This window comes from Rattus norvegicus, chromosome 6, assembly GCF_036323735.1.
Source record: "Rattus norvegicus strain BN/NHsdMcwi chromosome 6, GRCr8, whole genome shotgun sequence".
Lineage (NCBI taxonomy): Eukaryota > Metazoa > Chordata > Mammalia > Rodentia > Muridae > Rattus > Rattus norvegicus.
This window is the reverse complement of record NC_086024.1, coordinates 119,708,560-119,719,190: the sequence shown is the minus strand read 5'-3', so window position 1 is coordinate 119,719,190 and position 10,631 is coordinate 119,708,560. Positions and strand designations below refer to the sequence as shown.

General features: G+C 38.9%; 1 long non-coding RNA gene across 11 annotated transcripts in view; it reads right to left on the bottom strand.

The window, feature by feature from the left end:
- LOC120103596 (uncharacterized) overlaps nt 1-10,631 on the bottom strand; it is a 38,939-nt gene that overhangs the window by 23,713 nt on the left and 4,595 nt on the right. For 5 of the 11 annotated variants that reach the window (XR_005506155.2, XR_010052769.1, XR_010052770.1 and 2 more), the window contains exon 2: nt 6,202-10,055. This is a non-coding gene — a long non-coding RNA (uncharacterized LOC120103596). The remainder of the gene's footprint in view (nt 1-6,201; nt 10,056-10,631) is intronic. The other 6 variants (XR_005506159.2, XR_010052772.1, XR_010052773.1 and 3 more) reach the window with 2 other exon arrangements.

The following is a 10,631-nucleotide window of genomic DNA, read 5'->3' as shown; positions in this document are numbered from 1 at the left end:
GTTAATAAGTAATTTGAAAAATGTCTGGCTATAGGTTCTGCAGAAAAGAGTGACTTCACTGATTTTATCATTTTTGTCATTCATATTTCTTATTTCTTTGCCTCCTCTTATATTACCAGAAATACTTTCACCTTTCTACAAACCACACATAAAAATAGCATTATGCTTATCATCACTGACTTGGTCCCATGCTAGGAAGTTCTAAAAGGAAGGAGTTACACAAGTAACAGTCTCATTGAGTAAGATTTCCCTGTCCCTGTGTGGGTAGGAAGTGGTATATGTTGAAGTTGTTGAAGCTGATGCATAAAATAAACATCTTTAAGTGTTAAAGCTCCTGGCATTTTCTTTCACTACAATGGTGATTGTGCAAAGAAAATGCAAAGCCCAAATCAAGAATTTACTTATCAAGGCTATGATGGAAACTACAGATGAATGATGGTTTGAATATGCTTGGTCCAGGGAGTCACACTATTAGGAGGTGTGGCCTTTCGAGTAGGTGTTAGAAGAAGTGTGTCACTGTGGGGTTGGGCTTCATTTTTGCCACATGGAACCACTCTTCTCCTACTGGAGTTCAGGTCAAGATGTAGAATTCTCTGCTCCTCCTGAACCATGCCTACGTGAATGCTGACATGCTCTCCTATCTTGATGATAACGAGCTGGTCCTCTGTACATGTAAGCCAGTCCCAATTAAATGTTGTCTTTTTCCAAGTGTTACTTTGGTCATAGTGTCTATTCACAGCAATTTAAACCCTAACTGAGACAGAAGTTGGTACGAGGGACTGGAATAATGCTATGATAGGCCTGCACCTACTTTTGGTTGGAATAATGTGGATTTGGGGACACTGGAAAGCAGTGTACTGCTATAAGTGGGGCTTAGTGGCCCATCCTACTAGCAATATGGAAGACTTTGTTGTTGAGTGTGATTTGAAGCCTGGTTCTAGAGGAATTTTAGTATGTGATCTAGAGACTGCTTCTGTGGTTTTTTTGGTGAAGAATGGGGCTGCTTTTTGCCCTTGTTTGAAGAGTCTACCTGAGACTAAGGTGAAGAGATTTATATTAATTGCATTAACAAAGGAAGTCACAAAAAAGCCCAGCAGAGATCTAGTTCTCTGGTCTTGTCTCATAAACTTAGTTTTGATCAAGGGTAGAATGCTTAAAAAGAAACAAAAATACAAATATATGGTTCAAAGGTAAAAGGGCACCAGGAAGTAAAATGGAGCTGAATCCCAAGTTCAAGGACATAAACGAATTAAGGGAATTGAAGTGGAAACTTCTGTTTTCATTGCAGACTCAGTTGTGTCATGTGATGTTTTCCTGGAAACTATCTTAAGAGAGCATTTTTTTTTCTGATACAGAGACGTAGGAGGATGTTTTGCTAATTATAGACAGGTAATGGTCTTTTTTGGAGGCAACGTGGAAAAGGATCATGTGATGTTTTGCTAGAGTTGATGCTTGAGAGAACACATGATGTTCGGAAAGGATATACACAGAGCCCAGTGGACAATGGAGGAGGACGGATGATATTGGTGTGCCTTGGTGTTCTTTGCTGGTCACCCGTTGCCATGACATCATTGAGAAAAATGCACCAAAAAAACCCTTCTGCTGGTGTTCTGGCAGCTTCTTGCTACTTCTGCGGATTCTGGCTGGTGGCAGAGCATTTTGGTATCTTCTGGATAGTCCTTCTGTTGCTGATTCACGAATGTTCTCTGCAAGCTGATATCGCTGCTGACGCTGATCAGTATGAACTGAACGGCTGATATCCTGACAAGACTGATTGGATTTGCTCCAAAGAAATATTTCTAATCAGGTCCTCATCCTCCTTTGTTCTAGTAAGCTATCCTTTTCACTACCTCTTGTGGGTGGTGGGCTAGAAGGGAGGGGAAAGCACTTAAGAACACTTATTAAAAGTTGGTTTTGAAAAATCTAAGTCTACAGGGAATGGAGACCTCGAAGTAAGGTTCCACCCTGAGAAACTATTTGTGACTTTGAAGTTGAACAAGGGACTTGGTATTACTTTCATTTGGACTTTTAGCCTGAAATGAACTACAACCCAGAAATTGAAAGCACAATTGTGATGCAGATCTTGAGGCTGGAAGACATAGAGTTTTGATGCAAAACTTGAGAAATAGTGGCCATAAAAAGCTTAATTCCAAGCGTAGTGGTACATATCTTTAATCCCAGCAAACAGAGGCAAACTGATCTGTGAGTTCAAGTCCAGTCTGGGACAGAGCCACTTCTAAGCATAGTGTAGCTTAGGTCCAGGCATGTTGGTACACACATTTAAACCCAGCATTCAGAAGACATAGCCATGCAGACCTCTGAGTTCATGGTCAATCTACAAAACAAATTCCATTAAAGCCAAGCTTAGGTAGTGAAGGAGTTGGAAAACAGAAAGCTGGTGATAATGTAATAGAACAAGAGAACCATGTTCCAGCTCCAGTAAGCAACAGAATACAGCAGCTTCAGCCATGTAGCTATGGCTTTACAGTCCAGAATAGAAGGAACCATTGGGACAATTGATGCTGGTTAGCTTTAGCTAAGAAATTAGTGATTAAGAAGAGATCAGGAACAATGAGCTGAAATCTTCTGGGAAGTATTTTCTGAGAGCACAAATAATTTGGACATAGTTAGGTATAAGAATCACCCATGTGGTCCTCGTTTTGAAGGGCAAAAGGGGTCATGGAGAGTAACTAAGGCTTCACACTGTGTAAGGCCAAGGAAAGCAATTGGTGAAGGTGCATCCTCAGTTGCAGTTGATGCCCCAGGACTGAAGGAGTCATGTAAAGAATTTGAGACTTTCCCCCATGGAGAAAGCCAGTGACAGAATATTCATAAAGCCTAATTGTATCAGAACATGATGGAGATGCCAGTAGCATGGGATGACCACCAAGAACAGCAGCAGTAGTACAGTAGAGTTAACTAGAGTGCTGCAGTGAGCAGAGCTGGAAAACTGACCCAAGCCCTGCGAAGGAGCCCAGAAGATCATCTGTAGATCCAAGGTATTGGAACAAGAAGCTGTAAAGTTGAAGTTGTCTTAGATATGACAAGATGTTTAGGGTATTAGAGCCATGGCATACCTGCAGAGGAAGCATCTAACAAGGGGTAAAGAGAATGAACTTTGCTGTCACTGAATGCCCGATCTGCCACGAGCAGTCAACAAGGGTGAAAGAAGTTGGAAATATGAAGAATACTTTTATCTACATTTCAAATATTATCTCCCTTCCAGCTTTCCCCTCTGGAAAACCCCTTTCTCATCCTCCTGCTCCCTGTCTTCATGAGGGTGCTCCCCCACACACACCCACTACCTTCCACCTCCCCGCCCTGGCATTCCCTTATTCTGGAGCATCAAACCTTAACAGAACCAAGGGCCTCTCCCCCCATTGATGCTGAACAAGGCCATCCTTTGCTACATATGCAGCTGGAGCCATGGATCACTCCCTGTAAACTCTTTGGTTGGTGGTTCGGTCCCTGGGAAGTCTGGGATGCCTGGTTGGTTGATATTGTTCTTTTTCCTATGGGGTTGCAAACCCCCTCAGCTACCTCAGTATTTTCTCTACCTCCTACACTGGGGACCCTGTTCTCAGTCTAATAGTTGACTGTGAGCATCTTCCTCTGTATTTGTCAGGCTCTAGCAGAGCTCCTCAGGAGACAGCTATCTCAAGCTCCTGTCATTTTGTACCACTTGGCATCCCCAAGAGTGACTGGGTTTCGCGACTGCATGTGAGATGGATCCCCATGTGTGGCAGTCTCTGGATGGAATTTCCTTCAGTCTTTGCTCCACACTTAATCTCTATATATAACTAATGTGAGTATTTTGTTTGCCTTTCTAAGAAAGACTGAAGCATCCACACTTTAGTCTTTCTTCTTTTTGAGTTTCATGTGGTCTGCAAATTGTATCAGGTATTCAGAGATTTTGGGCTAATATCTAATTATCAGTGAGTGTATATCATGTGAGTTCTTTTATAATCAGGTAACATCACTCAGAATGATATTTTCTAGTTTCATCCATTTGACTAAGAATTTCATGAAGGCATTGTTTTTAGTACCTGAGTAATACTCTATTTTTTAAATGTACCACATTTTCTGAATTCATTCCTCTCTTCCTCTGGGTTCTTTACAGCTTCTGGCTATTATAAATAAATAAAATATCTAATAGAAAAAGTGAAGAAGAAAAAGAAAGGAAAGGTAAAGGTGATTAGGCTTTGGACACCTTGCAGAACTATCAGATTTGTTGGAAGGTTCAGATTGATCACAGTTCTCCGGAAGAACTAGATTCAAGAAAATAAAAAAAAGTACAAAATTTCATCCTAACCAGTCCGACCATCCTCCACAGACTGACACATTCCATGTAGAACTCTGAAAATACTAAAATTTTGTTTTGAGATTGATATATTACAGAATGTATAGCTTTGCTGACTCTCTGTCAGACATTCTGAATGACCTGCTTGAACTCCTGATCTCAGGGACTTTGAGATGGATCAAGTCAGGACAGGCATCAGAGACAACAATCATTGGGTGGCCTTCCGAAGGCCTCATTTTCCCTACCACCTCACGATATCTCAAAGCCGATATTTAGCCTGAAAAAGTTGGGAAGAGTTATCAACCCAATGTCCTGAACTTGGAGGGTTGAGGATGGTGGTTCTGAGGTTGTCCTTCTGGAGAACATAGAAATGGTCATAATTTAACAGAGAAAAATTAGCAAAATTGTATAGCAATAATCTCATTTGGTAAAAATCCTTATATTTGTTACTAAACTGAAGTTATAATCTCTTACAATGGTACAGAATTTATTTGATACAAATTTAAGTTTTCATTTGTACAAATTTCTTATTGATATAAAATTGAGATTGATACTGTTACTGTCATATTGGCACTGTGCTTATACAACACATTTAGTAATACAAGGCTTACACCCAGTCCTATAACTGTTATTATTACTGAGCTGAGATAATTAAATATCCAAGTTAAGGGCCAGATAGCAATTTCATGGCTCTAAGGTTACTGTTAGGGTGTTTTCAAGATAATTTATTAGAAATAGCTAAGGGTAGTCAACAGACAACAGTCCAGATTACTCTATATAGACAGATGGTTTTCAAAAACCTCAGAAATCCACAGAATGTGACATTTAATGTTATGTGTTCTTTTGTTAAGGCATATCTGCTCCTAGCAGCTGCCCTTTTGTGGATTCGAAGATGAAATTGAGCATCTCTACCTCCAAGTGAGATAATACATTGTGACTAGATAGCTACTGGGCAGAATTTAACTATTTCACCTACACACAAAATACTGTCCAGAAAAGGACACATAGAAGAGTCAACTGATAATCTCTGGCAAGTCACAATAACCAATCCTTCAAAATTCTATGTAACAAAGTTCTATCAGATGCTACTGGGCCAGAGGCTGAAGCCTGATGCTCTTACTTGTTGCTAACAGATGATTGTATAGGTAGGTGGTGGTCTCTACAACTTGCCTCCATTCTAGAAGCCGTGTTAGGCTTTTTATGTTTTCAGATGGGATTTGTAATTCTCAGATTTCTGATGGGCATTGAATACTAATTAGAGCCTCATAGCCCACCCAGGCTATTTCACATTGAGAATGCGTATGTATTTAGATAGTTTTCAGATAATACACCAGGTAGCCAAGACAGGACGCATAGATTTTCAGCCTTTCTTAAGCTACAGTAGACAACAGAATTTACTATTTAATTGACAAAAAATGATAGACTGGGTCTTAGGTATTTTATACTTTATAATTACAGAATGGTAATAGTTGTGCTCAGCTTTCATTTGAAAGAAAAGTTCCTTTTTTAATTAGACAGGAAGGGTGATGTGTAGACTGTTGTCTTTATGCAGGTGAAGGCAGGCATAAGGTAATGCAAGGCCTGTGATTAGGCAGTAAAATAGTTAGGTAGGCACATAGGTTTGAAGAGAGGCAAGAGAGAGGAGAAAGAGGAAGAAGAACCAAAATAGAGGAAGGTAAGGGTGACCCAGATTTGTGTGACCTTAGTGGGCTACAGGTAGTTATGAATATTTCATAAGAGATAGATTTTTATACTAAAATTAATCTTATCTAGGTGGGCAGTTTATATCATTTTCAATTGGTTGTGATTTTCTTTGTGCAGATGTTTTGTGGAATTTAAATTTACTGATATAAATATGATTGTTAAATAAAAAACAAAACAAACAACAATAAAAAAAGTACCTTGCTACCAGACATGGAAATACAGAGTTTTGAGTTTGTCCAGCTGGTTTTTGGGTCTTTCTTTGGTCCAGTATTTCCGCATTATGATGTTTAGGAGTGATGATGCATATCCTGTGATATTGGAGGTAGATAATCTGTTTTTTGTAACTATGATTTCTAAAGGTATTACAGTTTAGGGATTGTATAAGTCTCAGAAGAGACTTTGAACTTTGGGCTTTTAATATTGTAGAAACTGTTATTGACTATGGGACATTTGAAGTAGGACTAAATGCATTTTGCATCGTTCTATGCCTAAGTATATCCCCAGTAGACTCATGTGTTTGAACAAGTCTATGGTGGCCAGGGATTGAAATGTGGTGCCTTGAATATGCTTGGCCCAGGGAGTGACACTATTAGGAGATGTGGTCTTATTGGAGTAAGCGTAGACTTGCTGAAAGAAGTGTACTACTGTGGAGTTGGAATTTGAGAGGCTCCTCCTAGTTATGTGGGATCCAGTCTTCTCCTAGTGGCCTTCAGATTAAGATGTAGAATCCCCAGCTCCTCCAAAGCCATGCCTGTCTGGAGGCTGGCATGCTCTCTTGCTTTGGTTATAACGGACTGAACCTCTGATCCTGTCAGGCAGCCTCAATTAAAGGTTGTCCTTTTTGAAGAATGGCCTTGGTCATAGTGTCTAATCTCAACAATGGAATCCCTAAGATAGTAAGCACATAACCAATGCCTTATTAATTAGGACTCAGTGTTTGCTAAATAGTTTGCAATAGATTCCAAACATTGACTCTTCACCAAAAGATGTGTTTTTATGATTTTGAAATATTGTACATGATATCACTATTCCATTTTGAATAGATTTGTAACACATAGGTGCTTCTTTCATGGGAGGTATTTATTTTTCATTATTTTCTCAACTGTGGTCATGAATGATAATAGTCTCTTCTTAAGGATTAAGAAATTGACATGCGTACACAATGCTGTCAGAGCCATCCCCTGATAACAAGACCATCTGCTTTCATTCTATTTGCTTTTGATGTTATAATAAACAGGACCAGATAACTATATATTAGAGGGGAAATTCTTCTGGGCATTTTCTTTGATTACAATGGATTTTTGGACTACACAAACAAATACTGGAACACAAATCAAATAAGTTCTGCAAAGAATGAAAATTATCAAAGCTAGCTCTATTATGGTACACAGAATTTACGACAGTACTTTTAAATGTTTGTTTTGTTTCTGTCTTAAAAAAAGAAGTAGAAAATCAAAAGTTAGGAAAAAAACACAATAAATATATGGTAGGAGTCTGAGAAAGCTCATTACTTGGTCAGCAGTAAATTTTCTAAAGCTATTATGACAATCAAATTTCTATGTGGCTATTAAAGTATGACTAACTTCTCAGTACTCTTTGCTTAAGGTCTTTGGCTGTATTGATTTTTATTTAGCAGTGGTGCAATTTATTCTTTCTTTTATTGGTCTGTGCATGGATTTCTTCCACTTTGAATCAAGGTTCTATACATTTACAAAATCTATAGTCCTTTATGGTGAAAAGTCACTACATGCAAAGAAATAATCAAAAGAGAGGAGTCTAAAACCGGAATCTAACCATGTTCTCTTTTACCCAATTGCCTGACTCTAGAACAGAGAAAACATTTCTTCTCTCGACTTCTATACTTTCACAAAGAGGAAGTGTTTAAGAAACCTGGGCACTGAATTCTGAATGTGAATGCTCAGACAGCTAATGAGTGGTTTTGTTAAAATTTAGATACTGAACCATATTTTGAGATATGGTCTGAGATTGCATTTCTCCAAAGCTTGTAGGTTAGACAGAGGTTTCTTGCTACATCTGAATTTCTCATTTTCCTTGCCTAGAAAATAGAATCATTTTGTGAAAATTTCAAAACTATAAGAACCCATGTCTCATCTATCGTGTGGAATTCAACCCTGGATGTGGGATCAAGCACAAATATTTTTCATGTTACCTGGGTGATCTGAATGTTATGTGAAAACAAAGAACAACCTTAGGACATGGTGCCTCATTTCTGCCAAAGTTCTATAACGACCTGAGTAGAAACAGTGGATTTTGTAAAAAAAAAATCATATGTTTTTTGGTGAATTTTAACCTCCTGCTCTCTGCATAGATGATATGAGAATGGATAATTGTCAAGACGGTGAATTTACATTACATTTAAGGGTCTCACTGCCAGAAGCAAATCGGGAAACTTGACAAAAGTAATTGAATATCACCCCTTGTACCAGAGGGAGATTAGGAATGCACTTAAAAAAATGATACACTGTGCTTCAAAGATTGAAATATGAAGCACAGAAAAGACAAAGGTCAAACCCGCATTTAATTAATCCTGGGAAAGACACATGTAATTAGCAGCTGTGTGGCATAAATATCCATGTCTGTGTGCTTGTAGAGGGGAAATGGATCTGCTAAAGTAAGGGCCTACAACCTCAGGAGAATTTCCCATTGTGGTGCTCAAGCTAAGCAATGCTTTGTTTCTATTGGGCAGAGTATAATTAGGATACAGGAAATAAAAGTATGACATCTACTCCTACAATCCTTGCCTAACCTCAAGCTATCTCCTCGAAACTGATGATCATCTGGTACACCATGAAAAATATAACATATGTTTACACTAAAATATAAAAAAAACCCACTTTCACTTAAATTCCTGTCTTCATGCAAGGAGATTAGTTAGAATGATGTCCAATACGCAACACACCCTCTGCATATCATGTATTGGGCAAATAAACGAAAGAAGGAGAGCGATTTAGAATGGAGTAACCTGGGGTTAAGGATTTAGCTCAGTGGTAGAGCACTTGCCTAGCAAGTGCAAGGCCCTGGGTTTGATCCTCGGCTCTGGAAAAAACAAAAAACAAAACAAAACAAAAACAAAAAAACAAAAACAAAAACTGCTGCTAGAACGGAGTAACCAAGTATGATACAGCAAATAAAGAAGAGAGAGATCCAGCTATACTGTGAGAAGATCTGAGAGGCCATTCTTACTCCTACTGGCTATTAGGGACTTTTAATATTTCTTCTGCATGTTATCCCAACTTTGTAAATTGTTCTGAATTATTGTGTCTAAATGTTTTAAGGAAGTTTGTATCATATTGCTCTCGCTGAGTAAAAACACTTTTAATTTCTTTTTTATTCAAATGATAACATTATATTTTATGAGAAACAAATTGTTTCTATCATGTTAGATATAACATCCTTTACCAGGATAAAAACAAATTCTTCTGATTGCTGCAGGCCTAGGGACATCTCCTTTTGCCCAATGTTTGATGGATTCCCTGCCCAATCAATAATTCACATTTTATTGGAAACATTAAACCACATTGGGGTTTGATTATAACATTCTTTCCATCTAATAACTTTGATAAATGCCAGTACCACTGTTCACTGTTGGGTTCAGATCCACAAGGTTGAATCTCATGAGGATTAGGGGCAAATTCCTTATAATGTTATCTCATGCATATCTCTATGCTTTGAGTACAGCTAAAAGGTTTTTCTTCCAAATTTGAGGAAACACTGAAATACACCCAGCAATCATACTATACTTCACAAAGCAAACAGGAATCGCACCCCCAAATGCATTGAAAGTCATCATCTTATTATAAGTTGACTCCCCAGTTCAGAGAGATCCAAGAAGTTGTGTATTATTATCGGTTATGAGAATCTCCAGTCTGGACCACACTACCAGATGTATTAGTGGAGGGTTAGGAACATAGGCCCAGTAGACTTCACCACTTACAGGAACCATGATCACCAGAGAGTTAATCAGCAGGAGGGCAGTATTGTTCCAATTGTCACACCAAACTTTCCTGCAGCCATCTTGCCCCATTTCTTCCTGCGAAGAAACACAAATATGACCTCATCCCCATATGAGCACAGGGTCACTTTCACGCCATTTGTTTGCTGTAGGCTCCTTCCATTTCACTGAAACTTACAGAGTGGAAATGTGAGGGAGCCAAAATGCTCGGCAGCTGAATGTCCATGAACATTCAAATTTAAAACATTTAAAATAAGAAGAGCATGATACAAATAGGTTTGTGGTGTACAGGGATATAACTCCCCAGCCCCCGGGCCCCAGACAGAAGGAAAGGCCATCCCGAGACTGATCCATCTCATATACAGAGACCAAACCCAGACACTATTGCTGATGCCAAGTAGTGTTTACATACAGGAGCCTGTTACAGCTTTCTCCTGAGAGGCTCTGCCAGCTCCTGACAAATACAGAGCCCTATGTCCACATCTAATCATTGGACTGAGGATTTGAGGACAGGGAACCAATGGAGGAGTTAGAGAAAGGACTGAAGGAGCTGAAGGCATTTTCAATCCCATAGTAAGAACAACAGTATCAACCGACCAGACCTCACAGAACTCACAGGGACGAAAAACCAACCAGAGTACACATGGAGCGACC